The sequence below is a fragment of the Abramis brama genome (assembly GCF_963993115.1).
Source record: "Abramis brama genome assembly, chromosome: 11".
In the NCBI taxonomy this organism is placed as follows: Eukaryota; Metazoa; Chordata; class Actinopteri; order Cypriniformes; family Leuciscidae; genus Abramis; species Abramis brama.
In genome coordinates this window covers 35,109,300-35,129,885 of record NC_139973.1, presented here as the reverse complement: position 1 = coordinate 35,129,885, position 20,586 = coordinate 35,109,300, and the positions used below count along the sequence as shown (strand labels likewise).

Below are 20,586 nucleotides of genomic sequence, written 5' to 3'. Positions count from 1 at the left end.
GGTTGTGGTCTCCATTCCATATGTAAAGCGCTTTGAGTACCCAGAAAAGCACTATAAATGTAACAAATTATTGTTCATTACTGTTCATTTTTTCGGACAGTTGCACCACCTGACATTTCGGGGGTTTAATATAACAAAACATAAAATAATATGCACTAAAAATTAATTCAGACTAAATAAAGTGATATGTCATTAATTTATCAAATTATTTTAAAAGGAAATAATGCACCTGGACACAAAAATATGCACATCGTGTCATTCAAGAGATTATTAAGAAATATTCCTTCCATTGAAGCACAACATGCTTATGGAACATTCTCATAACATGCTAACACAGAACATCAGGTTTTAAAGAAATGTAAGTTCATGCAACCTGAATGCTGCCATTATAACAATAGAGGATGTAAACCAAATAGAAATTCTTAAATTCATGTTAATTTTTTTTTGTTCAAATTTTATTATAATGAATTCCACCCCCCACCCCAAAAATATTTACATCCAATAGTTAATAAAACATGTTTTCATGGAGAAAAAAGGGCAGCATTTTCACTATGGTTCCAGACTTAAGGACCCCAGGAAAGACTGTAGCCTTGTCTAGATGTCTCTAACAGGTTGATTTCATCCACTCTCTTTAGTTGATAAAATGGGTCAGTAGTTGCTTAACTGCACACCACATGAGCAGTTAATATTTAACAAGTCCAAAAAAAAAAAAACAAATATAAAGAAGCCTTGCCGTTTTTATTTAGAAAAAAAGGAAACCGTTTGCCAGGAGTGGGTTGGCCTCACAAACAGGAACTTTCGAGTCAGTCAGTCAGTCAGGTAACTAGAAACCTCTCACTCCCCTTCAGTCGTCCATGAAACGAATGAAGTGCGTCGAGGTGGGAGAGGCACAAAGTTTTCAGTGGATGTTTGAAACTAATTTCTTTTATTTTGTCAAAACGACGTTATTAATGTCGCTTGGCAGCAATTGCGAACTAACCGGTTTTAAGCGTTGAATTGAATCCATAAAAGCCTTTGTTCTTGGCGAAGCTCCTCAGGTGTTTTGTTCTTCCAGCAGAAGACGCGGTAAAGTTTGTGGATTACGTCCATTCGGCGTCGATCTTCGTACGCGCTGCAAACTCATCTTCATTTGAACTATATTAGTTCCGCTTTCAGTTTTGTTTGTAGATTTTTCTAACACTTCATTACCTACTCAGCAGGACATACGGACCAAGACATCAGGTAAGGATGTTTTAAAGCTATTGAGGGGTGTTGGTTACTTGCTTCATAGTCAACAGGTAGCGTTTATTGGTTTTACGTGGATTTTCTGCGCGCATGCACGTACAGTTTAGGCTAATAATGAAAGGCACATCTGTTTATTGCTCGCGGTTTACGATCAGTCCTGCGTAATTATCTGCAAGAGTTATCATTAATTTGTAAAATGACAAAAAGGATGGCTGAGATGTTAAAAAAAGGTTATTTTAAATCTCGTTAAAACACATTTGGAAAGATATGTACTCTTCGTGTTTGCTTTACTATATGTTTTTGAAAAAAAGCCTATAGCCTATTTATACAATATTATAAAAATTATTTGTGTGTGGCTCTAACCTTGAGATGCACAACCATGGGGTCCAATGGGGTCGTCTCAGTTTTGTTCTGTCACGTGACAGAATACCTTTTTCATGCTGAACAAGTTACACAACCTTGACATTTTTTGACATTAAACCCCACAAAAATATCAAAATTAATTTAAGAATGCAAAAATGTATCATAGAATTAATCACAGAAAATGTTTATTCAAGTCTTTTAATTAATGAATTGTGATTCTTGTATTTTTGAATAGTGAAATAGGCCTACATCTGGATAATAAAAATGATAATAGTGTCCTCACTGACTCAAAATGTGATGTTTAAAAATGAAAAACAAAAAAATCACACTTAGTCATAGGTTGTTGTAATTTCACATTGCGTAAGTACAATGTGAAAATAGTCTAGGCTATATCATGGTAATGAAACTTGGAATGACAGTGTCAAGTAACCCTTAAAATTTGTTTAAAGATAATTGCATATTGCTTAATGTAACTTGATGTGCCAAGCAGGGTGTCTCCATGTTTAAAGTGGGAGTTTGCAACACCCCTGGGCTGTTAATCCCATCAGCCTACATGGTAACAGAACTAAAGACAGCAGTTTCGTTTTCACAGACTATCAGTTGTCATTTGATGTAAATGTACGTTAATGTAAGGTGCTGGATTTGCTCTGCCTGTGTAATCCATAGCAGAACAAAAGTATTATAAACCTCTAAATAAGTACCAAGTTTACATATTCAATATTTTAGGTAAGAAGAATATGTCTGATACTTTGCAGGATTAGTTGCCAACCCAATTTCATGCTGCAGTCATTTTTAAAAGCATGCACACGCAGAAGTTGGGCATTGTAAGTATGTGTCACAGCATGAACAACAAAATGGAGCTCTTAAAATTCACTGAACTAAATGATTGGAGAGAAAAAGAGAATCCACCTGAAGCTTTCCTCGCTTCTTAAGTTGCCTGCTTGTCTGTGCAAGAACTGTTTACCATTGACAAAAAAGGTTTTATCTGGAATTGAAAAAGAAAAAAAACCAAAGAAGGCCTGAAGAAACTGGTAGGAAACCCTTTTTGTCATTGCAGTTGCAACCTGTTCAAGTGATTTAAAGAAATTCCATTTGGTGCTTTTCCACCCATGAAGGGAAGAACTTTAAAGTGCAGTTCAGGTCCACCAGAGTGAAAAGTACAGAGATTTAGAAAATGAAAATAAGTGCAGACAGTAAGCAAGAAAAAACTGAGTGGTACATAGAGATGGGACGGTCTCACTTGGCCATCGTGTCCAGGTAAAGTTTCTCTTTTGCCCCTAGATGATGGATGTTCAGTTTGCTGAAAGGAAATTCCTCATGGAGTCACCATGCCGTCAAATACTCAATTACACAAAGAAAAATGACATGTGCAGCTTGAAGCGTTACTTTGCCTCTGGATTTAAAGCTGGACACACACCTTGACAGATAGTGATTAACTGCTTCTCTCTTGTGATAAAAACATTTAAAGCTGAAGTGTGTAATGTTTTTCCACGTTAAAACATTGAAATCCACCCTAAAATGCAGACAGTTGTGTTTCTGTGGCGTTATGAAAATGTTACTATTTGTTTGAGCTTGCAGATCAGTTTGACATAGCAACAATGACTCAACCAATAGCACGAGTTTGGGGTGGGACTAGCTGATTTTTGGGGACCAATGATAGATGGGGGGGGGGGGAGTGTTTTAGCAATTCTTTTAGGTGTTGCTAATGGTGCATAAAATTAAGATTTAATTGTTGGATTTAGGGGCTGTTTACACACAACATTGTTTTCAGCTAAAAATGGAAAACCTCTTATGCGTTTTGGCCATTCATTTACACGTCAATGGCGTATTGGGGGCTTGAAAACTCAAACGTTGGTTTGAAAACAGTTTTCAAAGTGCACGTTTTTGAAAACAACACCGTTATCGTCTCCATGTAAACTACAAAACTGCGAATCTGTGGAAACGTCATGTGCTTGTGTATTATGTATTCTGTTCAGTCTATAGGCGTGTAGTGTTTCTTTACAAAGTGACATCACCAACTACTGGCCTGGCAGCATAATACAGCGTTTTTATTCGTTTTCGCAGATCCGTGTGAACGGATAGTTTTGACAACGTTGTCATCTGTACGCAAAAAATCACAGAGGAAAAACTTTTCAGTTTTTAGTACATCATTGACATGCAAACGTACCCTGAGGAATGACTTGAAAATTTCTTTAAAGATGTTTGTTAGAATCTACAGTATAAAAGTCAGTAGTTCTACATGTTTGATTTTATTAGTCAGTCAATAATGTAGCACATCCAAATCCTATCAAAACAAGATTGAAGGGTTGATGTTGATTGGTTGGAAATCTGTGGTTCTGTAGGCGTTGGACCTGTATGTTTGCCAGGAGCATTTAAGAGAGATGAGAGACGGCTAAAAATCAATCTGAGAATTCACCCCAAAGGTACACCGTCAGCATAATCAGAGAAAATAAGACAGAAAACTCTGTAGGCAACCTGTCTAAGGTTAAATAAATAAACGCTTTTATTTCTTTTTTTCCACATGGAATGGTGCAAACAGATCTACTTTGAGATTTGTGTTGTTGTGCTATTAGATGCATTTTAGTGTCTTTGCTAAATTGCTGTTTATACATGCAGCCTTCCAGAGAACCTCTCTGTACAACAGCCTGGGGCCAAATACACTTTTGCTCGGTGTAATTTTACACAGAATATTCCCCCATCATCCCTAGCTGCTGTCGCAGTACTCGTCTCTCAGTGTGTGCTTGGACCGTTTAACAGCGTCCTGCTGGTTAAAGAATTGGCTAGCTGCTGGAGATGTGTTTGCTTTTGATAGGGAACCACTGTGGGAAACCACAGGAGGACAATGGGACGACATCACATTTCTGATTTTTTTGCTTGCACACACATGCAAAAGATTTTATAGAAATAGGCTAGTTAGCCCAAAAATTAGAGATTTGTCAACCTCAAATTGTTCCACGCCTGTATTACTTTCTTTCCTGGAACACAAAAGGAAAAAAATATATATACAGTCATATGGACCACTTTTATGATACATCTATTGTGCTTTTGTGTCAAATGATATTTAAATTTTTGGGTGAACTATCTCTTTTAATGTTAATATCATAATATTAATACAAACATGGATGATCAAAAAACATTTAAAATAGCCAAATTATGTTTTGTGGGAAAGTGTTACTTATTGTCATAGCACGGAAGTCATGTTCGTCTCACATGGAAATTTCAGTGTGTTTATAGTCCTCCTTCATAATTATTTCACGGTGTAGATGAAGTAAAGCTGTTCAAAATCAAACTGCCAGTATCCCATCTTAATTTCAAGTCAAAAATATGCAGTGGTTTCACATCTCCACTGGGCTCACTGTCACTCAGAGCTTATTATTATTTCATATAAGAGAACTGCCAGGCTTTAGGAAGCTAACACACCCATCTCTATAGCCTGCAGGTAATAAATCTGAAGTTTACCAAGCGCCTCTGTCTATTTTTACTGGTGGGCTCAGTGGCCCTCAGAGAGGTTCTGCTCTGTGCTGTGTTAGCTTTACAAGTGAGTAAATCATGGTGAATTGGACCTGACTTGACTACAGTTTAATATAGTTCAATAATAGAATGTTATGACTTTTTCTCTAGATAGTAAAAGTGTTTTACTATAGACTTATCACAGTTATTCTGTAGCAGCAGCCTTGCTTTAAAGTAATGATAGACTGATATATTGCTCAGGCCAATGAATAAGCCAATATTTGGGCATTTGAGATGTTGAGAATTATCGCACCAGCCGATAAACATTCCCGCTTGGCTGATTAACAGAAGTACAGAAAGAGTGTCACCTTCGCTGATAACGGTGTTATTGGTTCATTTGTTTTGACTAAATATTGTGTTATGTATATTATGTTTGTTAAATGTAATGTAACCCTAAAGTGACATTTGAAGAAATCGCATTAATGTACGCGAGAAACTTTTATGTGCAGATGAAATATTTCTGTTTTTTTTTCCTGTAAATGTCACTCATTTCAAATGTCAAGACTCATTTGTTATTTTTAGCTAGATATTGTCAATGATGCAACCAAATATAAAGGTTTAATGGCTAATGAAACACCATATTATTTAATAGCTATTCTAATTGTAATGGAATCGACATGTTGGTGGTAATTGGTGTGAGCGTCAGCCATTGAAAACCTATAACAGTTGACTAGTTAAGAGAACCCAGCCACCTTTAAGACCAGTTCACGCTGCACCAACAGACGACGACCAACGGCAACAGACACTTTGTCGACTTTTGTCGGATTAGTGTGTTAGCCTTGTCGGTGTCTGTTGGCTTTGTTCAGTACTTGTTTTGTCGGGTCGTGGAATTGGCCTTTAGACCAGGGTTTGATTATACCATCTAAATACTTTATCTAATAATCATAAAGTGGCCTCTCCAAATTAATCTATCAAAGACAGATCAAAAGACACTGTGTCGAACTTCAAAAATTGACGCAAAAGTATTCAATGAATAAGCCTCATGAAGAGGCTATAAACCCAGCAGATGCTCAGATACCCTGCAGAGCGTGAAGGATATGAGGTCACAGCTCATCTGTCATCTGTGCCGTATGGAGCTGGGAATTACTAATAAAAACTATGAATATTTTGAAAGCAGAACGCTACCTGATTAATTTCCTCTTCTGCATGAAGGGCAAATAGGGATGCTTGTAATTATTTATGAACAGCAGTGTGATATTATTTATATTCAGCTGGTGCTGTTAAAGACATGCCTAAAACGCTCAAATCTACTGCTGTGAAATGCTTTAAATGAACCTTTGGTGTACCTTGTTTGCACGCTTTCTGACCACGGATATTGATATTGTCTGCTAATTTGTTCAATGTACAAAATCATTGGGATTTTCATGCCAGGGAACTCTTTTCTCTACTAATTTCCCACTAATTATCTGCTTAATTGTTTAGTTCAGCTGCTTTATTGACTTGATTGTGGAATCCCGTCAATGTTTTCTGACCTTTCTACCACCTCTTTATCCCGAATATCTTGTTGGCATGCTACAAAGGTTTGCAGGATATCCCTATGAGATGCTGTCTCACATTTCACGCACCCAAGTTCATGAGAGCAGTCGTGTTGGTAAAAGACTTCCCGCTGTGTAGTTTGATGTCAGTTACCCTGTAAAGTGGGTTGAGCTATTAGGCATAATTAGCCAGTGCTGTCAGTCAAAGATAACTAAAGCTCACTTTTGTAGTTTGACTGTGCATGATGAAAGAAAACTTCAGAGAAATGCAAAAACATCTTATTTCTTTGTGCGTAAAACTTTTTTTAAATAAACAACTACTGAGTGCACCTTGTAAATGAGTGCATATGTACTAGATTGTACATTTGTAAAATACAGTTATACAATGGTATATTTTGCAGTAAAAAAAAAAACATAACAGGATGAATTTATCTATTGTGTTACATTAATGAGTGAGTTTTTTTTTGCAAAAATGTGCCTAATCATTATGAAAATAATGTCACAATCAAAGAAATGTTAATACTGGCCCCTTTTCCCTTTAGATTTTGAGGTGAAATATGACCCAGGCAGTTTGTGAGATTGACCCAAAGAGTTTAACAACTTTATGTATTATGGAGAAGAAAAAAGTGTTAAAATGAGTACTTGTCTCAGCGTATAATCATATTTGGAGTGTCACTTTGTGTTGACTGTTTTGGTTGTTTCTGTGATTTCTAACTGGTTTTAATTTGTCTGCTAACTCAAGGGCATCATAGAAGCACATGTGTATTAAACATTAGAAACTTAATCCACGGCACGGAGACAAAACAATGATTCAGTGCTTCTGGATGATAAAGGGCAGTTGTTTTTGTCTGAAAAAGTTAATCTGTTATGGATATGATGGATAACACTGATGTAGAAATACCTAACCCTGATTGTAAGTCTAAACTTGCCATAAACTATAAACTTGTCCCTCAAATATGATTGGTTGATTGGAATTGTTCTTCCAGGATGTTGATCCAGGAACATACCAGACTTGAGCAAGACCCAATTATTGACATAACCTTTGCTTTTTGGAAAGACTACATTAGCTACTGCAACACCCAACCTAAATAGCTATTTGGCTATTGGTCAACATTAACTAACAGCCTGAGAAGATTATGGTGTCATTAACTCATTGAAAGATTACAAACACAAACATTTTCTTTCTTTGGAATAACATGCACTGATGAATTAAGATAAAGGCAGGGAACAGTAAATAGAATCTATTTTGATTTCATGTTGACTTTAAACGCTAAAATGGGAGAAGGGCATTTCCATCTTTGGTTGAAATTTCCCACAATTATCAACTCATTACTGCATTTGACTGGACTGACAGAGCGGACAGATTTGTGCATTTAATTCAGCATATGGGCTGAAAGTGTTACTTAATTACCCCAGAAATGTCCCACATATTCATCCAATGTCCTACATGATTATTACTAATGGACTATTAGTGCAGTATGCCGTGTATAGGCTAGTTTGCTCAAATTGCTCATCTTTGGTACACATTCTATCTTCACAGTGTTTGGAACCGCAGGAAAGCAGGGCACAGCTCAGAGACAATTTCCGTGGCTTAAACGAAACAAGGCCATCTATAAGTGGACTCAAGTATGTGAGGAAGGTCAATAATAATGTTTGACAGAGTGTAATGACATGGTTGAAGTACTGCATGTTCACCAGGTCCTGGTGCTAAAGCATGCTGATGGCAATCTGTGTGTTTGGTTTAGGCAGGATTAGGCTAGTCTCACATTCTTCCCTAAACCCCTTTAAGAAAATCACTAATCCCAGACAACAACAGCAACATGCCGTTACATGTCACTTTGCCTGCTCATCTCAAGAATATCTGGAGAAATATCCTGAAATGATTCATTATGAGAGTTCAGGTGAGAAAGTGTGCTTTGAGTTCCTGTTGGGGAAAGAGATGTTTAATCATTGACCGTGGCTTACTGACTCTGTTTATTAAAGTCAAAATGAATAATTGACATTGGATCTTAAAAGAAGCTGAATGTCAAAAGCATTAGTAACCTATCGTCATGTATATATTTATTGTGTTTTCTTCAGCTGCAGTGTGTTGAGCTTTGTGCTTTTTGCAGCACATTTCTGTATTTGGTTGCGTTGTATTTTCAGTGCGTTTCTATAATATAATATTTCATATTTCTGTAATATAAATTTTTATACTGTACATGAGTGTTTTTTTTATTCCTAAATTCACTGGTTGCATTTAAAATGATTGCTTTTGATTTTTGTTTTATTTTAGACAAAATAGTATCACTTTTTGATATTAAACATTCATTGGTTATCGTTCATAACATGAAAATAAATATCATACTTAAATATCTGTGCATCTAGATAAAATCTTGTGCACATTGGCTTACTGAAATTTTGTAGCAGCCAGCCAATCAGATTGGAACTATCGGTATGTGGACATGCTGTCTGAGGACAAGACTATAATTTTGCAATATTACTGGGTGAGTTTGTAGGAAAATACCCAGAAAAGTTTTGGTGAAACAGAAGTTCACTTTAACACGTTGATGTTATTTAGGCCCTTGTATCAGCAATAAACTGATTGAGCACAGGCACAACAGTGATGCTGAATATGCTGCAATATTAAAGGTGATAAATAAATAAAAGCTTCATTTTTATGCTCTCAGGTTTCAGTATCAGAGCTGTTTGTTCCTGTGAATGTAGGTGATGTGCAGCAGAAGTGGAATGTCAGGTGTTTTTTGGTGACGTGCTTTTTAATGCCTAAAGCCCCAAGGCGCTGTCAGGGCCCGTCAGAACAGGTGCTCACCGTTGAGTGTCTTTTGTACCTGTTTTTTTACACCTTGGATTTTGGTTAGTTAAGTTCAAGATTTTACACTCTCAGTATACTTTATCATGTTCTGTTCTCAGTGCAAGTTACGATACATTCGACATGAGTGATATGCTCATGATGTTAGTGCTTAAAAAAAAAACTTAATTATTCAAAACATCTGACATGTAGTGTACATAGGCCTCAATGAAAGTCAAATGCTGCCTGAACTGACAAAATTACAATCAGAACACTTTTGAATTAATATCCAGTTTGAAACACAATTGACTCCATTAGTTAGTCTGTTGTTAAGCTAGCGATAAATTTTAGAGGGAACATTTGAAACATGTTTATACTTGACTAAGTGTGCACTTCAACATAGATGAGAAGTCTCCTGAACTAAGAACCTCACTTCACCAGTGCAATCCAGGTGCCTAAACCAGCTCTTTAACATCCCAAAAGTGTGCCAAACCTTTTTTTCATCAAGGTGCAAGCTAAAACAAGCCTAATTTACATAAAAAGAGATGTGTTTGCATGGAAATAATGACTTTATTGGCACTGGAATAGAACTGCACCAAGCAAATCCCAATGATGTCTGGTTAAACTGGATTGCGGGTAGGTAGTGAATAAGAACAATTCAGTAAAAAAAAAAAAAAAAAAACCTTCTTATGTACCGTTTAAAAGAACAGTGAAATGAAATGAGACAATTTCACTCAAATGTTACTCAAATCCTTTTGTACTTAATTGAAAAAAGTTATATGGACTCAATACTGTTTATGTCAAGCTGAACTTAAACTGGATGAGTTGCTGCAGATTTCTAGCTCCCAGCAAGCTTTCCGTCAGACTGTATTAATGTTGAAATTAAGTGTTATTTTGTTGTTTTTGCACAAGATTAATATAGGGAGATACATGTACATATGCTGCATGTTGCTTAACTGTACACATGCAAGTGTATATAAATAGTTGCCTTGATATTGCATTAGCACTTGCTAGCTAGTGTGTTAGATAGTAGTTAGTAGTACTGCATGAGCTAGTAAATAACTGCATAGACTTAAGTTAATATGTTTATGCAATTTAATTGTAAGAGGTAGCTTAGTAAACATTTTTCCAGTTAAATTGTAATTAACACATTTTTTTTGTACAAACTCAAAATGTAAAGTTTTGCTAACTTAAAGTCAGCGTAGGCTCCAGAATAATTTTTTGTTATGCTGATTGAAAGTCTCTTCACATCCTGATAGCAAGTTAAGTGGTCTAAATGTATTTAGTATACAGTATATCATCTGTAAAAAGCTTAGGACCACAAAATGTTCGTCCAGTCATTGTAATCGGTCCGAATGCAATGATACGTTGATGTCCTACCTGCCTCTCAATATTTTCCATACCTCGCACCTAATCATGCAGACATCACACGTCATTACTCCTGAACCAAAACAACGAGCTTATGCTGCGTTCACGCCATAACTACTGTAATTTGGAAGAGACCCGTGACTTTATACTCGGAGCGGTTCGTGACTCGAATTTATGTGTTTCAATGTCAGCTGAAATGAATCTGCAGCAGTCAGGTGGTGCAGGTCAGTGCTCTTTAAGTTGTTTGTTCATTATTATTGTAATGTAATGTGCTTTGAGATGTTTAACGCCGTCTCTCATAGTGCTTTTGTTTGCTCCCTACTGTACGTTCATGTGTTTTGAAGGAGGCGTGGCTTTGGAAACGCTCTGAAGTGAGGGTGGGATCCTATGCTTTCAAAGCTAGCTTGCTATTGCTAGCTTATTTGAAAATTGCCTACCCTATACCTTTAATCTCTGCGTTTGATTACCTCAAAGTTCTGCTAACTTGTTAGGGTTTACAGTGTAGTGAAATCTCCTCAGGCTGTTCACCCAGTTTAATTCCATCATTGAAAAAGAACATGAGAAACATTTGACTGAAAATACCCTTGGTAGAAACATAGCTTGGAGGTGTTTTTATTTTATTTGGAGACAGAGGATTGAATTAAAAACAGACCAAAAAGCAAACAGAATCTGGGCATTCCACCAGTACATTGAGAGTGAGGAAAAGGGGAACATTGAAGACACACATTCCTGTCCTTGATAAAGGCTCTTCCCTTCCTCTGTAATGTGTGTGTGTGAGTCCTAGAAAGAGGGAAATAAAAAGCACAAAACACACTCTGTTTTCCGCCCTTCGAAGTCCCAAGCATGTGAGTACCATAACAAACATTTGATCCGCCCTTCGAAGTCCCAAGCATGTGAGTACCATAACAAACATTTGAGTCATGCCTTTGCAGCATGACTTCAAAAATGTGACAATAGGCTTCATGCTGAACGTTAAATGAACAAAAAGGAAAACAGGTCTCATTGCATCCACTTGTCGGAGAAAGTGTTTACAGCAGGATGAACTGATGGTGATATCTATTGAGGGCAATCAGCTAATCTAGCTAGTTCTTTTTACTTTTGCCGTTTTATTTAATTTAATTTAAACATCTAAAAGAAAAATCTTATCTTTTTTTTTTTTTTTTTTTTTTTTTTTACGAAGCACATAAAAAGGCCTGAACCGGAAGCGATGTAACCATTCAAAACGCAAGTGACGAGGAAACCTAATAAAGCCCTTTATCATTCAAGGCACCTGACATCTGTTCTGTCATGGTAACAGCATGGCACTAACATGCACATGCACGTTGCACGCTGTGCCTGCAGTGGTGTTGTGGTTATCTAGTCATGACTCAGATGTTGCATCTCGATCCGTGGCCTTTGCTCACACGGCTGCGTTTCTCACAAGCTGTTCAAACAGAGCTTAGTGGCTTGGCTTGATAAAGAAAAATTAAAAGTCTCTAAAAATAATCTTCGATGATAATTGATAGTGGATTTAAGGGACATTATGGCTTCAGAAGATTATAAACAGCCCAGAGGGTGACATTTTGTTGAACCTGCCAGAGATTTGACAACTTACAGCAGCATTAAAGCGCATTTGGTTGCACCGTTTAAAAGATGAAATCCTCTTATGAATCAGAGGATTTGTGGCTTTTCCAGTTTATAATTAGCTGAACTGTCATCTTATGCATTTTGATGAGGACTGACCTTTCCTAATGTGCGTTCATTTCCTTTTCTTTTTTCTTCATTCAAGCATTTCCTGCACACTTCGACAAACATCCTAAATTGATTAAGAGAAGCATGTTCAGACATCCAAGTGCAAGCCACAGAATATTTGAAATATTCCAGTTGACACCTGGAATCCACCATGAAATAAACTCATGCAGTGTTAAATCTCAACTTAAAATCTCACTGGCTTTCCTGTTAAGCTGATGGATAGCAGTACTTGTGGCAATCTACAGACTTAGTGTTGAGAATCTCAGCTTGATGATTAGCTTACTATATGATTTATTGACTAGTTTCAGTGCTTGTGCAAGAACCCAGTTTCTGATCTATGACCTGCCTTCCCCCAAAAATCTTTAGGTAGCTTTCACAACATCTAAGTAGTCTTGCAAATTCAGTTGGTTGTCTGTCTTGGAACTTTGAAGTAGAAAGGTAAAAAGGTAAAAACCAACCACTGTTGTTGTTGTTTTCAATGACATTTCAGGACATTTACATGCTGAACAAGAACAACCCAATTGTACAGGAAAAGACAGACACCACTGCAGAAAATATTCTTAGTATATTTGTTCTAGTTAAAATGTCTAAAAATCTTTAAGGATAAATGCACGTGTGAATCAATGCTGCATAAGATATTAAAGAAATGAAAAATATAAAAATTAAAAATCTGACATCAGAGTGTATCCGGTCTTTTGCGGCTTTTCAAACACATTCGACCACATGAGCATTAACACTACGAAAGCAATCTTGTCGAATGTGTTTTCAACTACCTCTGGAAGTCGAAAGTGTTTTAGACCCCGTTTACACCTGTATTTAGCGTCGTCCACTTGTGATCCGATCAAATAAAACACATCTTAATACCAGGTGTAAACAGGGCAGGGCCTAATTGAAACTCAAAAAGAAGTAGTTTTTTGCACTGTGACTGACATATAAAAAGATTCCAACGTGGCAACCTTGTTTAACCAAACTTTGTTTCGTAGTGGACTGATAAAAACCTGTACACCATGACTCTTGGAAATTGCATAAAGCCAGCAAAACAGGGCTTGACAGTTTGAGCTTTTGGTATTTTTGTGTGCAATATGCATCAGACGGTCAGTGAATGGTCAGTGGGAGGTGCGAGGGTGTCCCATCAGACTAACACCAAACAAAACCTTATCAGAAACAGCAGCTGGCCTGGTGACACTGTCAAGTTATCAGTGCAGCTTATTAGATCACGGTAATTAGGCTTGCACTGCAGGCATTACACCCTCATTCCTTCTCCATGCATTCCAATTTAGGGTTAGCAGGGTCGGCTGAACTCCACAGTGTTCATAAACAGTGTTTTTGAGCTTCTCAGAAGGTGCGATATCACTGTTATGAGTTCCATTGAGTCTCACCTGGGTCTGGAACTGTGCAGAGGATATTACAGATGGAGAGCTTTAGATGCTTGTTCCTGTCTGAACAGAGACTTTATTGTGCCAGACGACTAACGTTTAGCACAGGAGCACCTGACAGAGAGGCCATTGATCCAGTTCTAGCAGCCCTGCGCAACTCAATAACATCCCAAGCAAGAAAAAGAGACGTCCAGGGAGGTCGACACAGTCAGCTGTCTGTCGGCCAGCAACCCCTGGTCCTCCCTAGGGAGGTTTAAGAAATGTTATTACACCAGTGGTTGGACTGAAGTTGCAGGCCAGAGGGTCAAACGAAAAGAAGTCTGCTTGTGACGTAAATTATTATAGCATAGAGCTGCACGATTAATCGTTAAAAGATCTAGCAATCTAGATTCAAACACCCACGTGATCTTATTCCTAGATGACAACAATTTGCCTGTGTCTATTAAACCTCTGACAAAATCATACCAGAGCATTCAAATCTGTGTTTGCGCTGCCGCTGACTGCTGAGAGAGAGTTGTTGTGTTTAGGTATGAAACAGCTTAACAAACAGTATTGTTAATTCTGTCTTACAATAATTCTCTCTCATCTAACACACCTGATTCAACTCATCAGCTCATTAGTAGAGACTGCAAAACTCAGTCAAAAAAGTCTGTATATGCGATCCATTTTGAATAGCCTACTTTAGCTCTAAAATGACATTTTGGAATTAACAACAGAGGCTTGGGATGAGATGCGTAAGAAATTTAGCCATACACACTGTCGTCAGTTATTCCTTACATATTCTATTCTATACACATGCATGCAGGAAACTTCCCGTTTACATGGATATAGGATCTGATATTGTAAAGTAAGTTTAATTCATAATGGTTCCCCTTTAAGCCAATATATTTTATATCAGTAGGCAATTTTCCCCTATTTTGAACTGTAGTGTAACAAGCTTATAAGCAAGCCTAAATGTTATATGCCAGTTTGACATAACACAGACTACACAAAACTGTTCCATTTTCTTCTAAGTCTTTAAACACATGCAAAGTCTGAGGTAAAATAAAATGATTTTATTTTCTGCTCCAGGTATACAATAAAAATATGTATTATTTTAAAATCTGACATTAACATGACAATAATTTGAACATAGCCTTTGTAAAAATATAAAATACAATATAAATACAAAAAATAAATGTGCAAAAAAGATATAATGTAAATGACTAGCATTTCCAATGTCGACTAGCAGCAGCAGTTTAGTCGACAAGTCTCACACATCCCTAGTCCACAGTACATATGGCACCTGTGAGAAAATATCACATTGTTTCCGTTTTCTGTTGTTTCCAGGCATACATGTCATCATACCATGTGATGTCACCCATTGGAATCTGCCCGCAGGGGTGTCTAACACTAGTTGGGCTATTTGTCACATACACACAGTCACTTTTGCACATGTTCACACATGCATATTCTGTTTGCATGAGTTTCCAAACTTTTTATTGGAATCCTGTGTTTTCATACACTGCCCGGTTAAAGTGTCACTCACAGAGACCTGGCAGCGTTGTTACAACCGCCACACTGAACGTTTCAAATTCCTCTCATACCTCCCCAGTGTACACACGCACACGCACACAGACACTCACACACACAAAAGCAGTGTTCTGCAGTGCTACAGTCAAATTCCACAAACACTATTTTGGTGTCTCTGGTCTAAGGAGAATGGAAACGGGGCCGGACTGCAGAAAACAGCCGCAGTGAATCGATGCTCGTAGAAGAGCTGCCTCCAGAGAAGTAATAAAGTCAGAAATATGAGCCAGGGCTCTGATGATGGAGGAAATGCAAAGAAAGTCGAAACTTCCTCAGACTTGAGGGTGATAAACCACTGCAAGCACATTTAAAATGGAGACCTAGAGTAATTTAATGTGTTTCACTATTATGAATGTTTAATAATGTCTTATGTAATAATGTTTAAATGTTCATTCAAAAAAGAAGACCTATTAGACCTTAAGGGGTTAGTTCACTCAAAAATGAAATTTCTGTCATCAGATACTCACCCTCGTGTCTCCTCAAAACCAAAAGTCTTTCATTCATCTTCGAAACACAAATGCATATACTTTTTTTATATATATATGCATATATTATCTGAGAGATTTCTGTCCCTCCATTGAAAGTCTGTTCACCCAAAACTTTGATGCTTCAAAACATTCATAAAGAATGCATAAAAGTAATATCATATGAATCAAACTGTTCAATCCAAGTCTAATTAATAGTAGTGAGAAATACACTGAACAAAATTATAAACGCAACCATTTTTCATGTGCTGAACTCAAAGATCTAAGACTTTTTAGAGTGGCCTTCTATGTACACAAAAGGCCTATCTCTCTCAAATATTGTTCACAAATCTGTCTAAATCTGTGTTAGTGAGCACTTTTCTTTTGCCGAGATAATCCATCCACCTCACAGGTGTGGCATATCAAGATGCTGATTAGACAGCATGATTATTGCACAGGTGTGCCTTAGGCTGGCCATAATAAAAGGCCACTCTAAAATGTGCCGTTTTATCACACAGCACAATGTCACAGATGTCTCAAGTTTTGAGGGAGCGTGCAATTGGCATGCGGACTGCAGGAATGTCCACCAGAGCTGTTGCCCGTGAATTGAATGTTCATTTCTCTACCATAAGCCAAAGGTGTTTCAGAGAATTTGGCAGTACATCCAACCGGCCTCACAACCGCAGACCACGTGTAACCACACCAGCCCAGGACCTCCGCATCCAGCATCTTCACCTCCAAGATCGTCTGAGACCAGCCACCCAGACAGCTGCTGCAACAATCGGTTTGCATAACCAAAGAATTTCTGCACAAACTGTCAGAAACCGTCTCAGGGAAGCTCATCTGTATGCTCGTCGTCCTCATTGGGGTCTCTGTACACAATTCCTGGAAGCTGAAAACATCCCAGTTCTTGCATGGCCAGCATACTCACCGATCACTCACCCATTGAGCATGTTTGGGATGCTCTGGATCGGCGTATACGACAGCGTGTTCCAGGTCCTGCCGATATCCAGCAACTTTGCACAGCCATTGAAGAGGAGTGGACCAACATTCCACAGGCCACAATCAACAACCTGATCAACTCTATGCGAAGGAGATGTGTTGCACTGCGTGAGGCAAATGGTGGTCACACCAGATACTGACTGGTTTTCGGACCCCCCCCCCCAATACAGTAAAACTGCACATTTTAGAGCGGCCTTTTATTGTGGCCAGCCTAAGGCACACCTGTGCAATAATCATGCTGTCTAATCAGCATCTTGATATGCCACACCTGTGAGGTGGATGGATTATCTCGGCAAAGGAGAAGTGCTCACTAACACAGATTTAGACAGATTTGTGAACAATATTTGAGAGAAATAGGCCTTTTGTGTACATAGAAAAAGTCTTAGATCTTTGAGTTCAGCTCATGAAAAATGGGGGCAAAAACAAAAGTGTTGCGTTTATAATTTTGTTCAGTGTAGATCACTAATATTAAATAGTACTTGTACTGTACTAGAAAAACTTAAAGTGCCGTTTGTATATTTAATTTGTCCTATTGTTTGTTGTTTGCTTCTTTGTATACATACAGTATATTATCATGAAATAAGTTTGTGGTCATCGCCCACCGCTACAACAAACAAAACTTCATGCTTCTTTGTCTTGTTTTCTTTCATTGTTAGTGCAATGCATTCCCAGACTAGCAGCACAAATTCAGAAAACCACAGAACTGAAAAGGCATTCACTAAATCAACCGCAGTTGTCTTTATTATAATATGCTTTGCATTTGCATAATCGCAGGACATTTGTACACGCAAACCACATTGCCACTGTTGTATATACTGTATAATCTCTGCCTCATTTACGTCACAAGGCATTGTATTGAAAGAAATAGCCTCCACAAAGAGCTTTGCTTTTGCTAGTGCACAAAACAACCATGGGTATTCAAACTAGAAGATACGGCTTATGCAATAGAATAAGAAACATTTTTATTGTACTGAAAAGACTTGACGTGTTCTTCACTCCAAGACAAATCTGATAATATGCCTGTGTTACGAACATCCGGTCAGATCACTCAGCCTTATCTAAATGTGAGGTGTTGGGTTGACATGCAGGGAGACTTTCACCGACAGCTACATACTGATGTCAAGCGAACGGCCGCAGAGCTTGTCAACCTTACAAGGAGGTGATAAACTAGATGTCTGTTGAAGACAAGCCACGTCACATTGAAAGACAGATTGCAAACAAGCCTGTCACCGGTGTTCTCTGAAGTACATTCAAATAATGAGGCATTGTTACTACACACATGCATACTTTATAGAATGTACTTCTTAGTGGCTACAAAGTCAGTTCGCCATCACATTTATGCACAATTCGAATGCGGTGTTAGTGTATATAAAGCACACACTGAAAAAACAGTGAGACGTAACATCACGGCCAATACATAGACAAAATGATGCTTTGGAGGTCAGATACTTTAGAAACTACCTCTTTATATTGTGCATCAAAGCATTTGTTTTGCATTTGAGAGACATTGTAAAAACTAGATGTCTGGAACTGCGTGAAATCCACATCAGTTTAGAAGCACAATCAGTAACAGCAGGATTTAAACCTCTAGGTTGAGAAAAAATGAGCAGTTGCTATAGAGATATCTGAAAATGTTGTTAATGTTTGGAAGTGTTTATTACAGTAGACTGCTGGTATTGAGCTGCTAATACTCTGTTTGAAATTCTCTGCATGGACAAATGTGGGAAATGAACACTCATTCAGGTCAAGACTACAAACACTGAGCAATCGCATCAATGCAGCTTCCTGTTGGCGTTTTCAAGGCTAGTTGAGCACAGATGTGCTTCCTCTCCCTGCTGAGGGCTGCGTGCCCTGCTCCATGCCGTTGACGGATTTATCATAGGTTTGTGAGCTTTAGTACAGCTGTCAGAATTCCTGCTAGGCATCTTTTCAACATGCTAGTTGGCACTAGCACTGTGATAGCTGCTTTTAATGAATTGGTAGGTGATTAAAAAGTGGAAAAGACAACCTAGAATCATTTGGAAAACGTGTCTGTGGTGAGATTTCTGCAGTATCATATTGCCTTGCTTCTTGCACATTTCGCAACATTTTATCAAAGTGAAATGTCCAGTGAGTATTTGTGTGAAAATGAATAAAAGTTGTTGGTGTTTATTTCAGCTTAAAACTACAATGATGAATTGTATAGGTACATTGAAGTTTTGCAGTAATGAAGGTAGAGGTAGGTTTTTCCAATGAGCCTATTTTGTAATACTGAAATACTTTGGTCAACTTCTTGAAGTGCAGCTCAGCAGCAAACAATTATATTTTCACACTCCGCTGTTGCCGTTATGAAATCATTCCCAGCATTATTTATAAGCATTCATAAAGCATCACCATTCATTGCCACAGAGTGCACAGTAATGACTGACAACCAAGCACAGGGCTGCAGCACAGCTGTGGAGAACGTCAGCTCGGTAATATGGGGCATGAAAATAAGGTAAACCTTGGTTAAATGGAGAGTATGAAAGCAGAAAGCATGCAAGTCGGTGGGGAAGAAGTGGTTCACACTGTGCCGGGGCAGAAGCTTAGCAGCGGTGGCTGCTTTCTACTCGATGTTTGGATTGTCACACTTATGTCATTAGCTGCACGTTGATGGCGAGTTATTATTTTGATAATGATTTCTGTACTGCATCATGAATAAAGAATTTGACCAGGCAGAAACTAAACAAATGACCCTCAGTTTAAAAAGCAGAAACATTTTATTACAACTATTTGACTTTGAAAATGTCTGTATTGTTTCAGCTTTAAAGCTGTTTAAATAAGTTTTAAGTCATTTTAGGGTTCATGGCATTACGTTGTTATGGTAGCTAAGTTATATCTTTACATTAAAATCATGTTAACACACATATTGTCTATATCTTCATCCTTTTGATACAGTGAGGATTTTAATGTTTACGGACTAGCCCCATTAACCTCAATTGTATGTTTATCACAGATTTTTGCTTTTTTCAAAAAAGGAGGGAGGAGTATTTAAATTAATAATTAAATATTTTTTTTGTAGTGATCAACATTGTCACAAATACCATTGATTGAGTTTACTTGTACATAACCTATATTCCTGAAAGATTTTCAGGCAAAAAAAAGTAATAAAAATCCATAGACTTACATTGAGGAGAGACCTTGTGGGTGGGTTTTGACTAGCAAGTAACCTGTGTGACACTCTCGAAATCTTAGCAGCTGTATAGCACTGCCCTGGCAAACATCTAGAATGTGAGCGATTGTGGTGGCGAGGCAGTATATACAACTTTTGTTTATTTCTCAGTTACCTCTTTCTAAAATGTGCAGCTGACATAGAGAATGAAATAATTTTTCGAGCAAATACACAAAGACAGTGCTGACTTGCTTTGTCTCCTCAGGGTTTACTGTGGTTTCTCATGAAAGAATGTGCATAATTCAGAGGATGGGTAGTGTAGATTACAACAGTAAAGATATATGATGAAAGAGCCATTATTAAATTTTCTGATACATTTGCAGCCTTCCTTGATGTAAACGGTTGTGAATATTAGTGGCAGGGGGCGTGTCGGTATGTGTGTGTGCATCTGAAGGTGAGAGAGTGTTTCATCTCAGTTCCCATGATCCCCTTCCCCCTGAGGCTCTATTCATCTCTCACGGTTTCCAGTAGAGTATGTCAGTCAGGCCTGGTCTCCAGCAGGGTAAATATACACTCTGTCCGACCG

At 37.8% G+C, this 20,586-nt stretch overlaps 1 protein-coding gene across 2 annotated transcripts in view; it reads left to right on the top strand.

Moving 5' to 3' along the window:
• The first annotated feature begins 744 nt into the window (after nt 1-744).
• Nucleotides 745-20,586, top strand: part of palm3 (paralemmin 3) — a 40,016-nt gene continuing 20,174 nt past the window's right edge. Inside the window, exon 1 of one of the 2 annotated variants that reach the window (XM_084129725.1) lies at nt 745-1,221. The gene's annotated coding sequence lies outside the window, so the exon portion shown is untranslated. The remainder of the gene's footprint in view (nt 1,222-20,586) is intronic. The other variant, XM_084129726.1, reaches the window with a different exon arrangement.